Raw genomic sequence first — 21,166 nt, 5'->3', positions numbered from 1 at the left:
CCCTGGGCCTGCTGCGTGGCCCCTGTGTGCAGGCGTCTCGGTACTGCTATGCCAGGGTCTGGCCTCCCTGAGTTAAATGTGCCACTCAGTCACCTCTGCTAGACATTGCACCCTCCACCCCCTTCCCAGGCCTGGGAAATCTCCCCTCTGTCTCAAGGCACTAAAAAGACACTTGGCTCTCTCTTCCCTGCAGCATCAGAGCCAGGGAGGCAGCCTGACTTTGAGTACCCTCCAAGGAGCATGGGGCTAGTTTGCACTGGCAGAAGGAAGAGTGAGTACGGGAGTACAAAACACAAAGGCAACACCCCACCGGTTGTCGTGACACCCAGCTCGGGTGTTCCTAATGGCCATGGCAACCTCTGCTTCTGGCAGCCTCTATTTTCCAGGAGGGCCCTGTGGCCACAGAACTTAGGTCACCCACTGACATCCATGTGGCTTCCCAGAGTCATTGTCCGCAGTACAAGACTCGTTTGCTCCAGGCAACAGAGATGGAGAGGGAGCAACTGGGTCCCCGTCGCCCAGACCACCTCCTAGAGACCGGTGGCTGGTGGGGCTCCAGCAGGTGCCCAGCAGGTGTTGCTGCCTCAGACACTTCTCAGAGTGTAGCAGCCCAGGCCGCTGCTATTTCTCCCGGAGTCTGCCTTCCCAGCTTCCTTTTTATTGGATGTGCCAAAATCGCTTTGCTTAAGCTCCAGTCTGATCTTCTTGTTTCCCTGTTTAAAGTCCCCAGCCGTGGGATGAATCCCAAACTCCAGACTCCTCCGCGTGGCCTTCAAGACCCTTCATGACCTGGTCCTACTGGTCCTCTTGTCTCAAGCCTCGCCCTCACCCTCTCCACGCCTGGCACATGCGTCCCCTGCAGGCTCTTCCACTGCCTCTCCAGCCGCCCTTCAGTGTCAGAGAGTGGAGGGAACAGCGACTTGGAGGTGCCTAGGCCCGGAGCCAAAAGCCTGCTCTACTGCTTGCTGGATGTGTGACCTGTTATCCTCCAAGCCTCGAGCTTCCTGTCTGTCACCTGGGCATCACTGAACCAACTGCGCAGGGCTGAGGTGAGGATTCAGCGAGAAAACGGACATAAAACACAAAGCGGGGCTGGCAGATGTGCGCTCTGCTGTGCTCTCAGGATAGAAAACTGTCCCTTCCACCCCTTCAGGGACAGCTCCTCTTTGTAGCCACCAGCTGACTAAGAGCAGAGGACAGTTTATGTAGGTTAAGAGGTGCCGGACAACTAGATTCTGGGTCAGGAGTTTGGTGATAAAGCAGAGAGGACGGAAGTGACAACCGTCATTGATTAGCACTTACCATGTACCAGGAGCCATGCAAAGTGGCTGGAGATGCTATCACACTTAACTCACAAGTCCCCTAGCAGGGAGGAGTTTTTGTTTATTTGTCTGTTTTTATGGACCACAAAACAGAAGCTCAGAGAGTCTAAGTGACTTATCTGATGTCCCTGTAGTTACACACATATCCACACATGTACATATGCACACTTATATATGTGCCCTTCTACCCCACTCCATACCCATATACACACATGCTCTTACATACACACACATGCACACATACACACACATTTAGGGGGGCGATGGGGGAGAAGATATGTAGGAGATGGGACCTTGGTTGGCTTGGCAAGAGGGAGAGGACATGAATGGCAAATCACACATCACATCCAGCCGGTCCCTAACAAGGATGGCAAAGCAGGATGAATTTAGGGATCCTGGCCTCTGTTCCTAACCTTGCTATGCTGAGCAGATAGCTTTGTGCGTGATGACACTGTCATTCCCCTGGGGCTTAAAGGGGCTGCTTTCTCTCCTGAACCACTCCTGCTCCTCACAGCAGTCCCAGGTGATCAGGGCCTGGCAAAGAACACGTGCTCAAAACATGACAGTCCTTACGGGAGAGAGGGGTACAGGCCCCTTGTCCCAGGACATCCAAACCTTCACCTTCCCCGACACACGGCAGCACACACGGGCTCTGATTTCTCCAGTGAGCCTGCTCTGCAGTCCCCGCTTTGTTGACTGCACATGCACCTTTCATTTCCATGGACCCTGGTGCACATGCTACTTTTATAAATTTTGTATTAAACTTGACAAAGAAAAACATTAAAAAACAATATCTGTGGATGCCTATAAGCATTTTGGTGTTTTAGGTGTGTCCTCATTTAGAGGTGGAGACTAGTCTTGTGCCCAATGCAGGAGGCCCATCTGCAGTGTTACTGATTCATTAGCTTAAAAAATGTTTACTGAGACCTTAGCATGAGCCGGACACTGTTGCAGTCTCTGTGATAACAGTGGCGTACCGAACAGGCAAGGAGACTGCGGGAGGGAGACAGAAGACAAGTTATCAAGCAAAGGACGAGGCAAAATAATTTCAGGTAGTGGTGCATTATAGAGACAATACAAAAGGTTGTGTAATACCCAAAAGAACTGCAAGCAGGGACTCAAACAGATAATTGTGCACGAATGTTCATAGCAGCACTATTCACAACAGCCAAAAGGTGGAAACGACCCAAATGTTCATCAACAGGTGAATGGATAAACAAAATGTGGTCTATCCATACAGTGGGATATTATTCCTAACACAAGCTACAACATGGATGAACTTTGAGAATATTATGCTAAGTGAAATAAGCCAATCACAAAAGGACAAAAACAGTATGATTCCCATTCTATAAGTTACCTAGAATAGTCAAATATGCAGAGACAGAAAGTAGAATAGAGATTTTTGGGGGCCGGGGAATTATTGTTTAATAAGTACAGAGTTTCTCTTTGGGAGGATGAAAAAGTTTGGAGACAAATGGTGGTGATGGTCACACAACAATGTGAATGTACTTAACACCACTGAAGTATACACTTAACAAGGTTAAAAAGGTAAATTTTATTATGTATGTACACTTTACCACAATAAAAAACATACTGATTTTTCTTAAAAGTTAGGTGATAGAGAGGGACTGGGCAGGCTGGGAGGCGTGCTGATGACCTGAGATGGCTGTGGAAGGGCTTGCTGGGGAAGGGACCGTGGGGCCGGGGTGAGGTGGGGGGCCGCGGAGGTGGGGGGAGGGACGGGGTCAGCCCGGTGTGGGGCCTCGTGGGCGGGGGCAGGGTACCCAACGTTTATTCTAAGAGCAGTGGGAAACGAAAAGATTGTAGCTGTGGGGGTGACAAAATCAAACTCACACTTTGAAAAGCTCACCCAGGCTGCTGCGTAGCTGGGCAAGACGCTGGACACCAAGGGAGCTGTGGGGACGCGATCGTGGAAGTCCAGGCAAGAGGTAAGGTCTGTCCCCTTCCATATCTCAGCGGCTTGTCCCTGGCCCCCGCCTGTTCCCGCATCATTCACATGTTGGGCCAATAGGTCACATGTTGGGAAAGGAAGATGAGGAAATCAAAAGTGTTGAAATCCGCGGGTGCCTGTGTCTCGGCAAAGGTTCTGTCCTCTTGGGGAGCGGGGCGTGGCCCACGCTGCCCCTTGGACCTAGGCCTGATTCACTCAGCTCGCCAGAGGAGGTGCCGGCCCAGGGATGGCAGGGCAGGGACCAAGGGTGGGCGTGGCGGAGGTTCACAAGAGGACCAGTCTGAGTGAGAGTCAGGCCCAGCTAGCTTGAGCCCGGCTCTGTCACCGGTTGCACACCTCAGGTAAAGGAGCTCACCTCCCCCAGACTCAGTTTCCTCATGTGCAAATGGAGGGTTTAACAGCCCTTACACTGCAAGGTGATTGGAAGGATTCAATGAGATAATGTGTGTTACGCTCTTTATGTTTTATCCTGTTCAGGGTACACACTCAGTAAAGGATAGTTATCATCATCATCATTATTTTGCTATTATAAATCTAAAACACTGATTTCCTCTGCTCTGGGCACATTAAGACCGTCAGACCTTCCCATGTGAGCATGAGTTTGAGTCCGTTTGGTTATTAGGGCTGGCTGCTGCCTAATACTACGTGAGCATCTCAGGGGGAGGGTTTGGATGGTCTTCTCTTTCTTCCTCCTTTGGGTCACACAGTGTGCATCCCCATCTATGGTCCCCTAACAGCCTGGTTTTTGTGCACAGCACTCAGAACACCTGAAGTTACCTGTTCGGTGTCTGTGTTCCCTTCCAGAGTTGCTTGATTTAGGCGGGACCACCCTTCCCCTGGCCACTGCTGTGCTAATACTGAACAAGGTAAGAATCCAGACTTCCAGTGTGCAGTCGTCCCTCAGTTTCCATGGGAGACTGGTTCCAGCGTCTCCCTCGGATACCAAAATCCGCAGATGCCCAAGTCCCTGATATAACACGGTGCACTATTTGCATATAACTTATACACATCCTCCTGTATACTTTAAATCATCTCTGAATTACTTACAATACCTAATACAACATAAATGCTACCTATGAATAAATAGTTATACTGTATTTTTTGGAATAATGACAAGAAAAATGTCTATATATATTAATTACAATTGTTTTTCTGAATGTTTTCTACCCTCAGTGGGTTGAATCCGCAGAGGCAGAGCCCACGGAGAGGGAGGGCTGCCGGTGTATCCGACAGAGTTGCAGAGGTGTTCGGACACCCTGTTCACGGTGGCCTTTCTCACGACAGCCAGAATGTGGAAGCAACTCAAGTGTCCACTGATGGATGAATGGATAAGCAAAATGTGGTCTATCCACACCATAGAATAGAATTCAGCCTTAAAAAGGAAGGAAATTCTGACACAGGCTACAACATGGATGGAATTTGAGGACATTGTGCTAAATAAAGTAATCCAGTCACAAGAGGACAAATATTATATAATTCCACCAACATGAGATATCAGAAGTAGTCAAACTCGTAGAGACAAAAAGAGAATAGTGGTTGCCGGGGACTGAGGGGAGGGGAAAATGGAGAGCCGCTGTTTAATAGTTACAGAGTTTCAGTTGTGCAAGATGAAAAAGTTTTGGAGATTGGTTGTACAATGATGTGAATATAACTAATACTACTGAACTGTACACTTAAAAAATTGTTAAAATGGAAAATTTCATGTTATGTGGTTTTTTATCACAATTTTTTATTAATTTATTTTTTATTTTTATTTTTTTTTTTTTGAGACAAAGTCTCACTCTGATGCCTGGCTAGAGTGCAGTGGCATCATCATAGCTCGCTGCAACCTCCAACTCCTGACCTCAAGCAATCCTCCCACCTTGACTTCGAATACCCAGAGTGCTAGGATTACGGGTGTGAGCCACTGTGCCCAGCCTTTTCACCACAATTTAAAAAAAAAGAATCTGGACTTCCGAGGAGAGAGGTCTGGGTTGTGACCTGGGCTCTGATGTAAATGGACTCTCACAACCCCTCCCTGCCCGGTGCCTTCACTTAGATGTCTAACTTGACATTTTAATGAACAAGCAGAAGAGATCTGACTTAATACATTCAAAATAAATGTTCCATCTCAGTAATCAGTATCTCCACTTCCAATTGGAGATACCAAAAATCTTTGAGTCATCCTTAACCTCTCTCTTTCTCTCATGTCCCACATTCAATCTATCAGTAAATTCCATCTGTTCAGCCTTCAAAGTGTAGCCAGAATCTGCCCACTTCGTTCCATTGCCATCATCTCGCTCCAAGCCCCAGCACCCCTTTCTTGGGTTGTTGGTATTTCCGTGTGAGTGGTCTCTCTGCCTCCATCTTGAACAATTTATTCCCCAAACAGAAACCAAGATGATCCTTTAAACATTTAAGTAAGATCACGTTCCTCCTCTGATCAAAACCCCTCATGGCCTCTTCTTTAACTCAGGATCAAAGCAAAGTCCTTACAGTGCCCCCAGAGCCCACATAATTTGGCACAGTTGCCTCTGTAACCTTAACTCTTACCTGCTCCTGCTTTTCTGGCCTTCCTGCAGCTCTTTGAACATGCTGAGGAGGCTCCTGCCCCAGGGCCTTTGCACTCCCTTTCCCGGACCCCTCTTCCTGCTGGTATACCCATGGTGTGCTCCCTCCATGTTTTCAGCTCCCTATTCATAGGTCATCTTATTAGAGAGAACTTTCTGCCCCTATGTGAGGAGCACTGTCCCTCCACTGATCTCCCACCTCCCTCTCCACCTTTTACCTTGCTGTATTTGTCTGTCCATCTGACACACCATAAATCTCACTTACTGGTATTCTTCATTGTCTAATTAGCCCCTGAAATGTCAGCTCTATGAGGGTAGGGACCTTGCCTGACTCATTCACCGATGTTTCTTAAGAACCCAGGGTCAAGCACATGGTAGGTCCTCAGTAAATATGTGTCCAGTGAGTGCACAAGTGGATTCGGTGTGCCCATCTGTAAAGAGGCTGTGACCTGTGGGGGTCCCAAGCCATAAGAGTCTACAAATGGCTGAGACTCTGCTGTGTCTTTCCTAGAGGAAAGGGCATCGCTATTGCAATTGTCTTGAAATCAGCTGCGTTGGGTGGGTTTACGGGGTAATCCCACGGCCCTAGCCCCTGCTGGAGAACTAGGTCTTTTCCCCATTTCTTTAACGATGTTCTGAAAAGCCTGTCCAACAGCCAGCCCCTCTAGCTGGTGCCTTTACTAACAGGGATGCTGTTTGTCCAGGGAACCAGGATGGGCTTCCAGATCCCCTGAAAAAAGGTCAGTAGAAGTGCAAATGCCTGTTCCTGACAGGCTGGGTTTGCTGGTCATATGCAGCAGAATGAACAACAAATTCTTTGCACGCAGAGAACAACCCTCCCCACTTGAGCCGGGGTATTTTCTTCCTTCTCTAAAGCGAGCCGGCCCTGGCCATGGCATCTGGCAACATTTCACCGATTCCCTGACTTTCTCTGCACGTTGCCACGGAAATGGGCCTCTGGCACTCCAGAAAGACATATTCCAGTGACATTCATTCACCCACCCGATTGCCCTCACTGAGGGCCCGAATGCGTGTGCACACGTGCGCACACACACGCGCATACACGCACACCGTGACCTTGGTGCCACGGCTCCAATTGCCTGCCCTGTGACACCACAGACATGAGAATGAGTGAGTCACATGGCAGGTACTTAAGGCTCACATGGGTTGCTCGTGTGGCTCATGTGCACAGATGAGGGGAATAACCTCGCTTCACAAATGCGATAATCTTGGCAGGAATCTCTCTCCCCCGCCACGTTCAGCTTAGAGGCAAAACCAAGAGAGAGGCTTTTTGCTTTGAGGCAAAATCAAATCCTTGCTATAGTTCTACTGAATGGGGAGAGGGAAGAGAAATACCTTGCCCTGCTTCAGAGCCGGCTGTCATCGCTTGTCCCTCTCGGCGCGCCTGCTGCTTCCCGCGCCCGGCTGTGTCTGGCGTCCAGGCTGGCGAGGGCGCAAGCTCCTCGTGTGGGAATGGGCAGAGGACGTGCCGCCCATTGTTTATTTTCAGTTTCTTGGGATCTCCACAAAATTATTGCAGACAACGTTTTATTTTGCAATCAGTATATTGCCATGTAAATATGCTGCACATGCAAACGTGCGCTTGGTAGGTGTGGTATAGCGCACGAAGGTACTTGTGTGTGGGTCTGTTTGCGCCTGTGGCGAGGATGTGGCGTGTGGAAATGATCTCTGTAGGTGTGCGCACAGTGCGTGTGACACGCGTGTGTGCACAGATGCGCAGCGTGGACTTGGGCTATGCATACACACACACAGCCCATGCGTAAATGCCAAACCCTTGCTGGTCCGGTAACTCCACTTGCTGCGCTGCACGTTGCTCCCTCCACAGCCTCGCGGCCTCTACGGAGGACTTGTTATTTAGGATGAGTGACCAGAGACATCATGGCTGAGTCTCTGCCCCTCAGAGATTTCATCCCAGGTGGCAGGGAGAAAGGAGTCAAGGTAGCAGTGTGCAAGGCAGTCATAAGAAAAAAATGAATGCCCTGGTTCCTGGAACGTAAGGAGTTCTGCTTTTCTATGAAAGGCTACACCTACATACGCGGTCAGCCTGACTGAGAAATCCAACAGTGAGACTGTGAGATTTCTGTTCCCAACCCGCACTGCCACCAATGCACATGCTCTGGCTCTTTGTGCTGTGGGTGATGCAATAATTAGATTTCTTCACTGAAAACACACACACATCCACCATTAAATTAACACCATGGTTTTGCTGCAAATTGACCACAGCCAACCTAGGAAAGAGAACTCCGGCAACCACTACAAAAATACATACTCTTTTCCTTTTAGATTCAAGGATAACACATGAAAACACAGCACATTCAAGGCGCCAGATGATAATGACTTATCTTTTAACAATTTGTATGTTTGGCCAAAAGAGTTGCAGTATGACCTTGAGCTGTATATTACGTTGAACCATCGAAATTGCTGGCATTCCACCATCTCTGACCTGCAAAACTATTTCATGTGGTTCAATCTAATACCATTCTTTTTTGAGATTCTGTGTGAAAAATGAGGGTAATGAGACATACCTAGCGGATTGCTTCAGAGAGTAAATGCCAGGACCTATCCTTGTGGCCAAATCTACTTTTTCTCAAATGTATCCCTCTGCCACAGATCGAAGGCAATGAGGTTCTCTGCTGTCCAAAGTTTGCTGCTTAGTTTTCCAATGCGTTACCCTCCCTAGACTCTGGAAGGGTCAAAATGCCTTTAGAATCCCTCTTTTTTATTCTCTTTTTTTCACAAGAGCTCTTTCTTAGTCTCTGACCTTTCATTTTTATAACTTCTTGTTCTTATCAAAGGGATATAATGTCCATGCTTCTCTTCCTGAGCATATTATTGTTGTTGTTGTTCTGTTCATTGTTTGCAGTTTTCTGCTCCCAATATTGACTCTGTCACCTTTGGGTTCCTTTTTCTGTTTTATTCCAGGGCCTTTGTTTGATCATCCAGTGTTCATATTTAAGACCTGGAAAGCTGTTTAGAAGCTCATGAATGAGGCTTGTTGACGGGTGAGTTTTACTACGTGTGGAAAAGCGGTGAACTGAGTTTGCTCTCAGACTGGTCAGCTTCCCTAGAAGGGACTTCTCCAATCTCCTGCTTGGGAGCCATTACCTGGAAGCCAGTGTGAATGTCAATATTTAAAATGAAATTTTCATTGAGTAGCCCTATAAAATAAAGTCTTTTGCCCCTATCCTGAGTGGAGCCTAGTGTCTTCTCTGGTTTATCTTCACCCAGAGAAAAACATCCAGTGTTTTATTGTGATAGAAGAACAATTGGATTTACTGGCTGGGGGAAGGAGTGGTGGTCATGATGGTGATGGTGATGATGGTGGTAGCAGTATTAGTGATGGTAGAGGTGGCGATATGGTGATGATTGTGGTAGTGGTAATGATGGTAATAGTGGTGGTGATTAGTGATGATGGTGGTGATGGTGGCAGTGATAGTGGTGATTGATGGTGGTGCTGATGATGGTAATGGTGGTGGTAATCATGGTGATGGTGGTGGTGGTGGTGATGATGGTAGTGATGGTAGTGGTGGTGGAGGTGGTGGTGATGGTGATGGTGGTGGTGGTGATGGTGGTGATGGTGATGGTGGCGGTGGTGGTGGCGGTGGTGGTGATGGTAGTGGTGGTGGTGGTGGTGATAGTGATGGTGGTGGTGGTGGTGATGGTGGTGATGGTGATGGTGGTGGTGGTGGTGATGGTGGTGATGGTGATGGTGGTGGTGGTGGTGATGGTGGTGGTGGTGCTGGTGGTGGTGGTGCTGGTGGTGGTGGTGGTGGTGGTGATGGTGGTGGTGATGGTGGTAGTGATGGTGGTGGTGGTGATGGTGGTGATGGTGATGGTGGTGGTGGTGGTGATGGTGGTGGTGCTGGTGTTGGTGGTGGTGTTGGTGGTGGTGATGGTGGTGGTGGTGGTGGTGGTGATGGTGGTGATGGCGGTGGTGGTGATGGTGGTGATGGTGGTGGTGATCGTGGTGGTGCTTTTCTAACCACTTCTACTGTTTTTAGCCCTACTCCTCATCCCACCTCAGGGATACCTGGTGTCTACAATTCCCAAGATGTTCTAGGGTCCTCTGGCTTCTCTCTTATAAGCTTAGACTAAAGCTTTCTCCAGTTAGCAAAAGGGTTACTAATCACCCATCTGATTTCCTTTTCCTAAAAATTAGTAGACATAATAAAACTCATTTTCTCTTTGTAAATTTAAATATTTTTTATTCCATTTTCATTTTAATGGGGTTTGGGAAGAAGCAGATATAAATGAATGGGAGTGATTTCCATTTTGAAATGGAGTTCCCCACTGCCCTTTTAAAGACCTAGATTTTGCTTCTTTTCATTTTATTTTCTGCTTTTGCCCTATTTAGTTTATTTTCAATATAAATTATAAGTTCTGTGTCCAAGCACACTGAGCACTCCATAAGGTGGTGGGACTGAGCAGCTTGTCACTGTCCCACATGAGCTCAGACACCAGGGGCCTGGGTTTCTCAGGGAGTGAAAGGGGCCAGGGCCACCTCAAGTTTTTGAGGTTTTTTGGAGTGTATTTTTTTTTTAAATGAAGACATCCTGGAACAAAATTTAGGAAAATTAAGGTATATTTAAACATTTGCATTTACCAAATTCATGCTTTCAACACTGAAAAAAAATTACAGAGAAATATAATTATGTGCTATTCACAAGATAATTATAGGATTTATTAAAAATATTAATTCCTAACACACAGGCAGAGTGGTATAGTAATGAGACTGAAGCTTAATCCAGTGTGATGAATATCTTCTTTGAATTCTATCTCAATTCACTTAGAGATAATATCAGCCTTCTAAATCTTAGGGTTTCCATGGATGTGGTGGCCACGGCATTTGCTCCTACCCACTCCTGCATGTACCCCTGCCTCAAGGGAGCTCCCGCACCCCTGCGGTGAGACGGGAGCTGGAGCAGCAGCTGTGCAGCTTCTGCAAAGGCAGTGAGAGCAGAACGGCAGGAATGGGGAGCAATGATTGTCCCTGCGCTGTGGGCCGAGGAGCCAGGCTGCTCAGCAGCACGCCACGCTGTAGCAGACACCTTCCGCTCCACCAGCCCGGGTCTTGCACAGGACTGCGTCTCTGAGCCCTGACAGGTAGACAGCAAAGGAGGGAGCTGACCGATGTGGTTTGCCTCCCCGGAAGAGAACACTTAACCTCAGAAGGACTTGGAACCCAGGGAACTCCTCTCTTTTTCAACCTGCCTTAGCAGTTAAAGAAATACAAGACAGGAAAAAATAAATCACCCCCCACCATCTTACTCCTTACCAGCTAAACAAATCATCCACTTTTATTTTTCCATGTTTTCTCCCTGCCTGTCTGTATCATCTTGGGCAGAGTCTCTCTCTCTCTCAAACACACACACACGTGTACCTTGAAATGAACAGAACATTGGATCTGAGGTCAGACAAACTTGGATTCAAATCCTGTGTCCCCTCCCTCGCTTAACAAATGCCTGGCCTTGGGTGTGAGACAACTTCTCTGAGCTCCAGTTTTCATCTGTCCAAAGAAGATAATAGTAGTATCAACTCTGTAGAATTCAGAATAAAAAAATGTTAAACAACATATGGGAAATGATAATGACAATGCCTGCTGCGTAGTAGGTGCTCAATGAACAGTAGCCAAAATTATTGTCATTGATTCTCTAATTCAACAAATGTTTAGTAAGCCTTTATTAAGTGCCAGCCAGCAGGGGATACGATAGGGTGCCTGTCCTCCAAAAATGCGTCCTCTAGGGCTTGAGTTGGGCATGTAACAGGCAAGTGTGCTGTGTATGAAGGACTTGCACTACGTGTGTGCTAGCAATGGTGAGGCCTGCACTGGGCTGGACCAGAGGGTAGGGGGAATCAGCAGACAGGTCAGGATTTGCTTAACGAGGCCATGGAGCGCTTGGGAGAACTTGCAGAGAGACAATTAGGTATTCTGCCTTTTTAAACTGAACATCAAATTACACGCACTTTTGACGCTGCTACATAATCTTCCTGTCATTTTTAATGACTGCATAATATTACACTGCTTCAAGGTACTATATTTTCCTTCCCCTTTCCCCTGTCATTTGATTTGTAGGTTACCAATTTGGAGCTATTATAGATATAGCTACAATGAACATGCATGTGACAGTTTTTCCTTTCAGGAATTATTTCTGTAGGATAAATTCTAGGTCAAAGGGCGTGAACATTTTTCAATAGCTCTTGCAACTCACTGCCAACTTGTTGTCAAAGGGTTTGTATGCTGGATGTTATCATAATTTTCATGTATTTTGTCAGAATACATAAAATTGGTGCTTCAACGTTGTTTTAATTTCCATTTCTTTGATGAGTTGTTTGGCAGGGGAAATTGAATTAAAATGACTATCTTGGATGGATACAAGGGCAGGAGAGAGCAGGAAGTTGTGCCTGCAGCAGGTCTAGGGCTTGGGAGGGGTTTGTCTCGCTGAGATGCAGGAAGAGGAGGAGGCCTACGTGCTGACACTAATTGCATTTCTTAATTGCATTGTTTATATTTTACCTCTCTTCTCGACTGACTACATAAATAACTAACATCATAATAACCACCACTGAATGTATGTAACAAGGGAGAAGTTGGCATCTCTAGCCCTGACTGCCTTTGGGAGGGTGGTGACTATTAAACAGGGACCGTATGTTCTGCTGAGCATTTTTTCCAAGCTTTGAAGGGTTTGGAAAAGCAACTGAAGCTGGAGTAGCATTTGTGGATCTTCCATTGTCGACTGGCAGGTTGCTGGTTGCTGTTGCTGTTTGCCTGAGCTTGCCTATCTCAGCCTCGGCGCAGGGGCAGGGCGCAGGCCCCCAGGATGGAGGAGAGGGTCCCACTTTGAGGATGTCCTGAGCTGAGAGGAGGTGAGGAAGGGGTGCCCTGCTGCTCCTGCTCCTCCTGCTCCCCTGACATTGTTCTGTGGACAATAAGACGGAGGTGGAAGGAAGAGACCAACCACATGTGAAGCTGGGTTTCCCAGATCAGGGAGGAGCCCTGGAGGACGGCATGGTGGGGACATCCAGGGAAAGAGGGTCCTGAGACCGTGAGTCAAGGCAAGGGGTGGGGGGAGCACGGTGAGCAGGCTGTGCAGCTGAAGGGGAGTGCTGCACAAGGCCATGTCCAGCCAGTGCAGGGACAACATGCAACCTTTGCAGAAGGGAGCAGCTGGATAAACGAGCCCGAGGCAGCATGCAGTGTGCTAGTTTGCTGCAGGTTCCCAGGGGCCCCAGTGAGGGACACTGAGACACCGAGAAGGGACAGTGGTGAGTAGACTTTAGAGCCAGAGACCACCAACAGCTGGGACCATAGACTTTAGCAACGGCTAGTCACGTGGTGCCCTAAAGGCTAGTTGAGGCCAGTCACCCTCAGCAGGCACAAGTCGAGGCGCTGGACTAGAACAGGTGGCCCACAGCAGGATGGACACCAGCAAGAATGCAGAGGGCTCATGCTCTCACAAGCTCCCACCCGCCCTGACACCAACAGCTACTTCATGCCACCCACACTTGGGAAAAGATGCCCAACTACTTTGCATCGCAGAGGGAAAAGAATTTGGAATTCTCGGGGAGTTCTGGGAAGGGAGGAGGCAATAACAGATATTTAGAAGGGAGGAGACAACCTAAGAGCCAGCAAGACAAGAGAAGGCTGTGTGCTTTGTGGCGACCCTCCTTCCTTTGAAACCTAAATGTCCAATAAGAGCTGCTCGGTAACTAACTGCTTGATGTCAGTTAATATTCTGTGGAAACTAATACTGAGGCTCAGTTTCCAGTTCACATGGATATGAAATAGGTATCAGACCAGTGCGGAGGAGCTGGGGACGCTGGGGACCATGAGGACACAGCTCTGGAGAAATCACAAACACAGGTGTAGAGGGGCTGTGGGTTTTCAAGCCTGTGACATTAGGTCGCTCCAGCGCAGAAATGCCCATATCCATATCTCTGGGAACAGTCTCTTGAAGTAGTAACTGGGAGGGGCTCCGGCAACACAGAGCCTGGATCCAAATCCCATTTCTCCCACCTAGGGCCTGAGTGGCATTGGGCAGGTCACTTGACTTCTCTTAATCTCCTTCTTTTTTCTCTAAGATGGAGTAATAAGAGCACTAACTTCCTAGGATTGTTCTGAGAATTCCATGAAGAAATACCTGCAAAACACTGTTGAGACCCACCCATGGCAAATAGCATGAAATATTAGCTGTGATGGCGACAGGGAGGATAAAGACAACAACAGTGGAGATGGTACTCATGACTGTAGTACACACTGTTAGTGTCCTGCCTATTGTCCCTTCTCCCCCTTTCTTGCCAACAGAACCGTGCCCAGCCTCAGTGAGAAACCACTATGAGCCCGAGCCAGTTGTGACAAGTATTTCTCCAGCATGCCTTGAGGCCATGTGACATAGTTGTGACCAGTAGGGCTTAAGAAGGAGACTTTTGTGGGGGCTTCTAGAAAAGCTTTTCCTTACCTGGTGTGTTAGTCTGCTTCCTGCTGCTATATCAGAGTGCCACATACTGGGTAACTTATAAAGAAAAGAAGTTTATTTAGCCCATGATTCTGCAGGCTGGAAAGCCTAAGCGCATGGCACCAGCATCCGATGAGGGCCTTCTTTCTGAGTCAAAACATGCCGGAGGGCATCACATGGCGAGAGGAAAAAAGCTTGTGTGTGTGTTCAGGTCGCTCTTCCTTTTCTTATAAAACCCCAGTCCCATGATGAGGATGTTTGCTAAACAGACACCAGGCCTGGGCCCACTCACCCGGCCCCAGGCTGAAAGTCCCAGCTGACTTTCCTGTTGATGTTGATTTGAGAGTCTCAGGTATGATCTGACCCCCCAGAGAGAACAACTCCCAAACTTGGATAATCATCTAGCCCTGGCCTAAAGTCAGGTCTCCCAGCCACCCTGACACCAACAGCTACCGTTAGGATTAGACTTTATCAATCCTAATTACCTCCAAAAGGCCCCACCTCCAACCACCATAAGCATTTGAGGAATAAGTTTCCAACACATGAACTCTGAGGAATGTATTCAAGCCATAGCACCTGAAAAAAAAAGACAGATCTGGCTGTAACAAGCCCTTCCCTTGCCTCACTCTACCTTAGACACAGACGTTGTATCTGGAGCTATGGCGGCATGATGTGATTCTGAGGGACAAATGTGAGGGAAGAGGCCAGGGGAATTGGGGTCATTAACAAGCCCTGTCATGAGGAAGCTGCTACACCAAAGCTATCATCTATCTGCTCATTCTGGACTTCCTGTAAGAAATAAGGAGATTAAACCACTGGATCATGTTTTCAGTTGTTTGCATCCAAAGGCATTTCTTTTTTTTTTTTTTTTTTTTTTTTTTTTTTTTTTGAGACAGAGTCTCACTCTGTTGCCCAGGCTAGAGTGAGTGCCGTGGCGTTAGCCTAGCTCACAGCAACCTCAAACTCCTGGGCTCAAGCGATCCTCCTGTCTCAGCCTCCCGAGTAGCTGGGACTACAGGCATGCACCACCATGCCCGGCTAATTTTTTCTATATATATATTTTCAGCTGTCCATATAATTTCTTTCTATTTTTAGTAGAGATGGGGTCTCGCTCTTGCTCAGGCTGGTCTCGAACTCCTGAGCTCAAACGATCCGCCCACCTCGGCCTCCCAGAGTGCTAGGATTACAGGCGTGAGCCACCGCGCCCGGCCTGGCATTTCTAACAGATACAATGCTGACCTATCCCCAGTGAGCAGAGACGCCAAGTGGACTGCTAGGTTGCATGTATGTCCTGACCCACAAACCTGTGATATATAATCACTTCCTGTTTCCCACGGCATCATAACATCCTCACCCCAAAATTTCCAGGAAGATTACCCCACTTTGCCCCATCAGAACTCAGCTGATAAGGAAAGAAAGTGAGGCCAAGTTAGAATCTAAAACAATGAAATGAAAGTTTTTCTTTCAGAGAAGTCAATGGTGAAGAAATGGTTACAAGCTGAAGAGGGGAGTTGAACCATAATCAACACCATCCTGAAAATCCAGACGCGCACGTTCCTACCAAGAAACCTCACCACTACCAAATTCCCAATCGTTCTGTTGCCTTCAGTTCACCTCAATCCAAACTGTCCCGGGTTTGTCCTGCCTCCCTGCGGCCCAAGTCGGCTATCCCATGAGCTCCTATGACTCAAGGCCAAATGTTAATAATCTCTGTAGCTCCAGTGCCTAGGATGGGAACTGGCGCAGATTAGGAGTTCAACCTAGCATGAAGGAATGAATGAGAGAGAGATTATGACAGGCTACTTTAAAGCCAAAGTCCTCAAGCCCTCAGTAGGGCTGAAGTGGAAAAGACAGTTTCATGGCTGAGCAGTTACGACCGTGGGCTCCAGAGTCAAGAGCACTCAGCTCATGTCCTGTCTCTGTACTGCCATGTGCCAGCTGTGTGGCCTGGCCACGTCACTGGGCTCCACACCTCAGCTCCTCCTCTGTAATACGGCACAGTATGGCACCCTTGTAGGACTGGCTAGGAGGGTCACAGTCATTTAGTCAGTGACTGTTCACAGAAAGCCCCCTGTGAAGGGGACAGTGGTGGTGGCATTACTACAGTATTTCTTTATGCCCAGAGCACATCAGGATCAGCACAAGGGCTGTCACACACAGACCACTGGGCCCACCCCACAGTTCCTGATTCAGTAGGTCTGGGGTGGGGCCTGAGAATGTGCATTTCTCACAGGCACCAGACGCTGCTGCTGTTCTGGGAACTGCACTTTGAGAACCACTGGCCTAACATTTTGTTCACGAGGCCACAGGGCAGGCTGTGCCTGGCAGAAGGCAGTAAAGGGGAGCAAGGAAGAGAAGGAAGAAAGGCCAAAAAAAAAAAAAAAATAAACCTTGGAAATTCCAGCACAGAACTTCCTAGTCTATACACTGGGGCCAGATATGAGTGTGCCCAGAAATTGATCCCTCATCCCTTGGCAGGCCTCTGAGATAGTTGTACAGGATGTGCACTGAACAAGGGCATCTTGCTTTAGTTTCAAGGGCGATGGGGCTGAAATCCCCAGACAGGATGCCTTTTCCTAACATGAAAAAAGCCTCTGAATGCTCAGCCCCTAAGGGGGTTTGTTTGGGAGGATGAGGAATGGGAAACTGGGGTATCTGTCCTGTGGCCTCTGGCCTCTAGCAGACTCAACTATTTACCCCAGGATACCATACAAATATGGTCACTTCCAATGTGTGCTGTGACCAGAAAAACTTGGTGAAGCCTTGCTCTAAAGCTGTACTGTTCATTACTGCAGCCACTAGAAACCTACAGCTATTACAAATTGAGATGTCCCATACACGTAAAATGCATACCAGATTGCTAAAGCTTAGAACAAAAATAAGAAACACAATTTATATTGATTACATGTTAAGTGTTAATATCGTAAATATATTGAATATGCTACTAAAATGATTTTCGACAGTTTCTGTTTACTTTTATAATGTGGCTATTAGAAAATTTAAAATGGCGTATGTGGCTTGCATTATATGCAGGCACTGTGCTGCCCAAGAAAGCTGACATTTTGCAGAAACGATAAGTGGCTTGGTCTGTCTGCATGGGTGGGGTCTGGGTGCATGTGTGTGTGTGTGTGTGTGTGAGTGTGCACATGAGTGTGTGTAGCTGAGCTGCTTGAGGGGTGGCAGAGAGGATCCAGGAATAGACCAAGTACTTGAACTTGATCCTGAAGGAGACAGAGACTGATTCAGAAGTTATGAGAAGCAGATTGGCCCTATTAGATTGTTTAAATGACACCTAGGAGCAGAGTGGAGGAGGGACTGGAGGTGTCATAAGAGAAGAAGATAGGTGGTATGGTGGGACAGAAGGAGAGGCCATGGCCAGCTCAGTCTAGCCCCGTGTCGAGAGTGTGGGCTCTGGAGCCAGATTGCTCAGTTCGAATCCCAGCCCTTCCACTGACTACCTGTGAGTGCTCCCCCAAGTTACCTAACTCAACCCTCAGTTTGTTCACCTATAAAGTAGGGATCTGTGTCAATGTGTTCCCACATGGTGGGAAGAGGGTGAGACAGCTCTCTGGAGTCCCTTTTGTAAGGGCACTAATCCCATTCATGATGGCTCTGCCCTCCCAAAGGCCCCATATCCAAAAACCATCACTTGGGTGTTAGGATTTCAACATACGCATTTTGGGGGACACAAACATTGAGACGGTTGCACAAGGCATAAATGTATTTATAGATGTCTGAAGCAGTGTCTGACTTGCCCTGCTGGGTGGGTCACATGCTCCTCTCTGACTTTGCCAGGAGGGTGTGGTCTCATGAGTGGATTAGCCTGGATCTTGTGCCCAGCCCCCACGGACAGGCAGCTGGGGCTGTTATCCCAAGAAAGGGGAGAGGGGGGGAAGTGTGCCGGCCAACACAAACAGCAGCTGCCCCTGTCTACGCCACCTTCCCAGCTCTGTGACCTTGGGCAAGTGACTCAAATCGATCAGAAGCCCAACTTACGCTTCTGTAAAACCTTCCTAGGGAAATGACGAAGATTACACAATCCTTGCCCCACGGAAGGTGCCCAGCAAATGTCAGTCCCTCCATAGGGCAATAATGGAAGGCAATGTGGCCGTCATTGGCAGCAGAGACCTGACTTTAGGCCAGGGCTGGATGATTATCCCAGTTTGGGAGTTGTCCTCTCTGGGGGTCAGATCATACCTCAGACTCGCAAATCAACATGAACAGGAAAGTCAGCTGCGACTTTCAGCCTGGGGCCGGGTGAGTGGGCCTGGCCCCGGTGTCTGTTTAGCAAACATCCCCCAGCCATCCTCTTGGAAATCTTTCTTCACTCACCAAGCAGTTTTGGTCCAACCTGTTCTCCTTTTGTAGCCGGATTTTGTAAGAGGCCAAATTCCAGGCTGGGGCAGGATAAACAAGAGTGCATGGCTAATGATTGGTGAGTCTGCCTGGAATGCAATTTGCTGCAGATTTCCGTGAAGGAGGCTTTACCACCCCCTGGACTGTTTACAGGGAGGTTGTTAAAACAGGAAGGAGGTTCCAGGCTCTGCAGGATGGCTGCCTGGCATTTTTTCCCTCTACCCTGTTTTAAGGAACACCTGCTACTAACTGAGACTTCTCTGTTAAAATTCTCAAATAAAATCCTCTCAGTCAAAGCTTTCCATTCATCTAACAGGTTACAGTTTACAAAAGATTCTTGATTCTAGCACCACCCCAGTTTTGCTGGTGAGGATACGGGAGCTAAGTGTGGGGAAGTAACTTACCCAAGGACACACAGCCCGGAAATGGCAGGGCCAGGACTAGAAAATTGTCCACAAAGCACACCAGGCAAAAACAGTGTCTGTGCTCAATGTTCTGGATTCACGGCTAACCCTTCCCTCTGGGTGGGGATGATACGTCACTTGAGTAAAGTCTAGCGGTAAAGGCAATGGGAGGGTCCCTCACTCCAATGTGGGGGTATTATCATGGTGGGGAAAGATTTTTCTTTTAACCTAGCTCAGAATCTTAGACATTTGCTTCCTTGACCTCACACTGTCCCTTCTCTGTTCAAACATAGCTCCAGCCTCTCCAACGCCAGTGTCGACCCCAATTCTGAAGGGATGTCAAAGTAGACAGGTCGGTAAAAAGAGATCTGAGTACAGTTCCTAGCCTGCCCACAATCCTGCCGTCTCAATGAGCTTAAGCAAATCATTAATTATCTGTTTCTGGGCCTCAGTTTTCGTATCTGAAAAAAGGGGGTGTAAAGTCTAGACAAGCTCAGAGATTCCATCCATGCTTCTAGAATTTTGCTTGCAGCTCTGCAGCTGAGTTGCTGGAGCCGGGTGCAATGCCTGGCCCTGCCTTGCCGGCGACACCCACAGGTCTCCCCAGGCCTCCGACACTGGCCCCGCTGCCTGCTCTGCTGAGCGCAGTGCAGCATTCGTGAGAACTGATGGCGGAGATAAAGATAGGCAGCCCTGCCCCCGCAGCCCTCCGCCCTCGAGGCAGCTGGGGACCAGCCTGGGGGAGGACCGGTTGCCATCCCAGAATGAACAGGCCTGGGGTGGGCAGGTTCCATTAGCTCATTCTCCTAATTGTTCTGGCTGGTCATTGTTTCTTCTGATTAATTCCCAATTAGCACTGGGGAGCACAGCTTGGGTTTGATTCTGCCAGTTTTCCGGAGCCAGTTCTCAGCTATTTCTGGCTTGGCCAGACCTAAGGCCTTTCTGCTTCCATGCTAGCTGCAATCCAGGAAGGGCCTTGGGGGCACCTACACGTTGCCACCCTCATGACAGCACTGTGAAATTGGCCTCATTGTCACCATTGCGCACACACAGAGACGGAGGCCGGGTGGGGCGAAGCGGCTTGCCCAGCTTCCCACAGCCAGTCAGTAATTGGTGTGATGAATGCCGCCTTACAGACTTCCAAACATATGTGCTTTGTAGTCAAATCGTGGTCTTCATGTGCTTCTTGTATCACCCCTAACTCATTGCCTTGCCATTGCACAGAACTTAGGTCATTTGGAAATAAATTATTAATTTAATAAAATAAATAAACAAACCCCAGGCCTTGTCTTTCCAATTGGAGCCCCAGATTCTGTGACATTCAGGCAATTTCTAAGCCAGCCGGGGAATCTCCTAGTCATGTTGGGAATAAGCAAAGCCATTTGGGTTTTAATAACATGGTGAGAAAATAGTGTGACTTTAAAGTCTTTATTAGCCCTGGAATGCATTTTCCAAAGCAGGAATTAGCTGACACAGGCAGAGTGTCAGCTGGAAAAACAAGGTCTGGGTTAGGTGGCCCAGAAAAAAACCTGCTTTGGTGCCCAGAGCCTCCCATTGATTTCAATTGCTGGTTAGCAGAGGCCAGCAGAACAATTGTCCCATCGGTGAATGTGCCATTAGAAATGACCCCACACAGCTAATGGGGGTTTAATAGTGGCTTGCTTAGTCCTTGGTATGGTTCCTGTTGTCATTTTTAGTAAGAAAATTACCTGTCTGTCATTCCCTTTAAACTTGCACAGTAATAATTAGCCAGGCCCCGAAGAGAAGCTGGTTACCCTTAACCTTAGCTAGATGAAAGCTCAGTGAACCATTAAAGTCTGTGAGATCATTTAACTCTGACTAACTAGGGAGGTAATGTTGTAGCAGATACTTGGTAGAAAATGGATATAGTAACTCACATTTGTTTGTCATTTCACAACTTTCAAAGCACAGGGTACCTAACCTTGAGGTCATAAGCAAGGACTCTCATTTAGGGAACAGCAAACCATGGCCCACCAGCCAAATCTGTCCCACCTCATATTTTTGTAAATAAAGTTTTACTGGAGCAGAGCCATGTCATTTACATGTTGTCTGTGGCTGCTTTTGTGCT

At 48.0% G+C, this 21,166-nt stretch overlaps 1 long non-coding RNA gene across 2 annotated transcripts; it reads left to right on the top strand.

Annotated features, from left to right (window-relative positions):
• The first annotated feature begins 868 nt into the window (after positions 1-868).
• LOC138393120 (uncharacterized) lies at positions 869-4,919 on the top strand. 2 transcript variants are annotated; one of them, XR_011235108.1, is made up of 4 exons: positions 869-1,049; positions 3,188-3,271; positions 4,099-4,160; positions 4,468-4,919. It is a non-coding gene; the product is annotated as an uncharacterized lncRNA (long non-coding RNA). The 2 variants fall into 2 exon arrangements; XR_011235109.1 differs by lacking the exon at positions 869-1,049 and having other exon boundaries at positions 3,091-3,271.
• The last annotated feature ends 16,247 nt before the right edge of the window (positions 4,920-21,166 follow it).

The sequence above is a fragment of the Eulemur rufifrons genome, chromosome 10 (assembly GCF_041146395.1).
Source record: "Eulemur rufifrons isolate Redbay chromosome 10, OSU_ERuf_1, whole genome shotgun sequence".
Lineage (NCBI taxonomy): Eukaryota > Metazoa > Chordata > Mammalia > Primates > Lemuridae > Eulemur > Eulemur rufifrons.
Note: the sequence above shows the minus strand (reverse complement) of the source record. Positions and strands in the feature narration are given on the sequence as shown.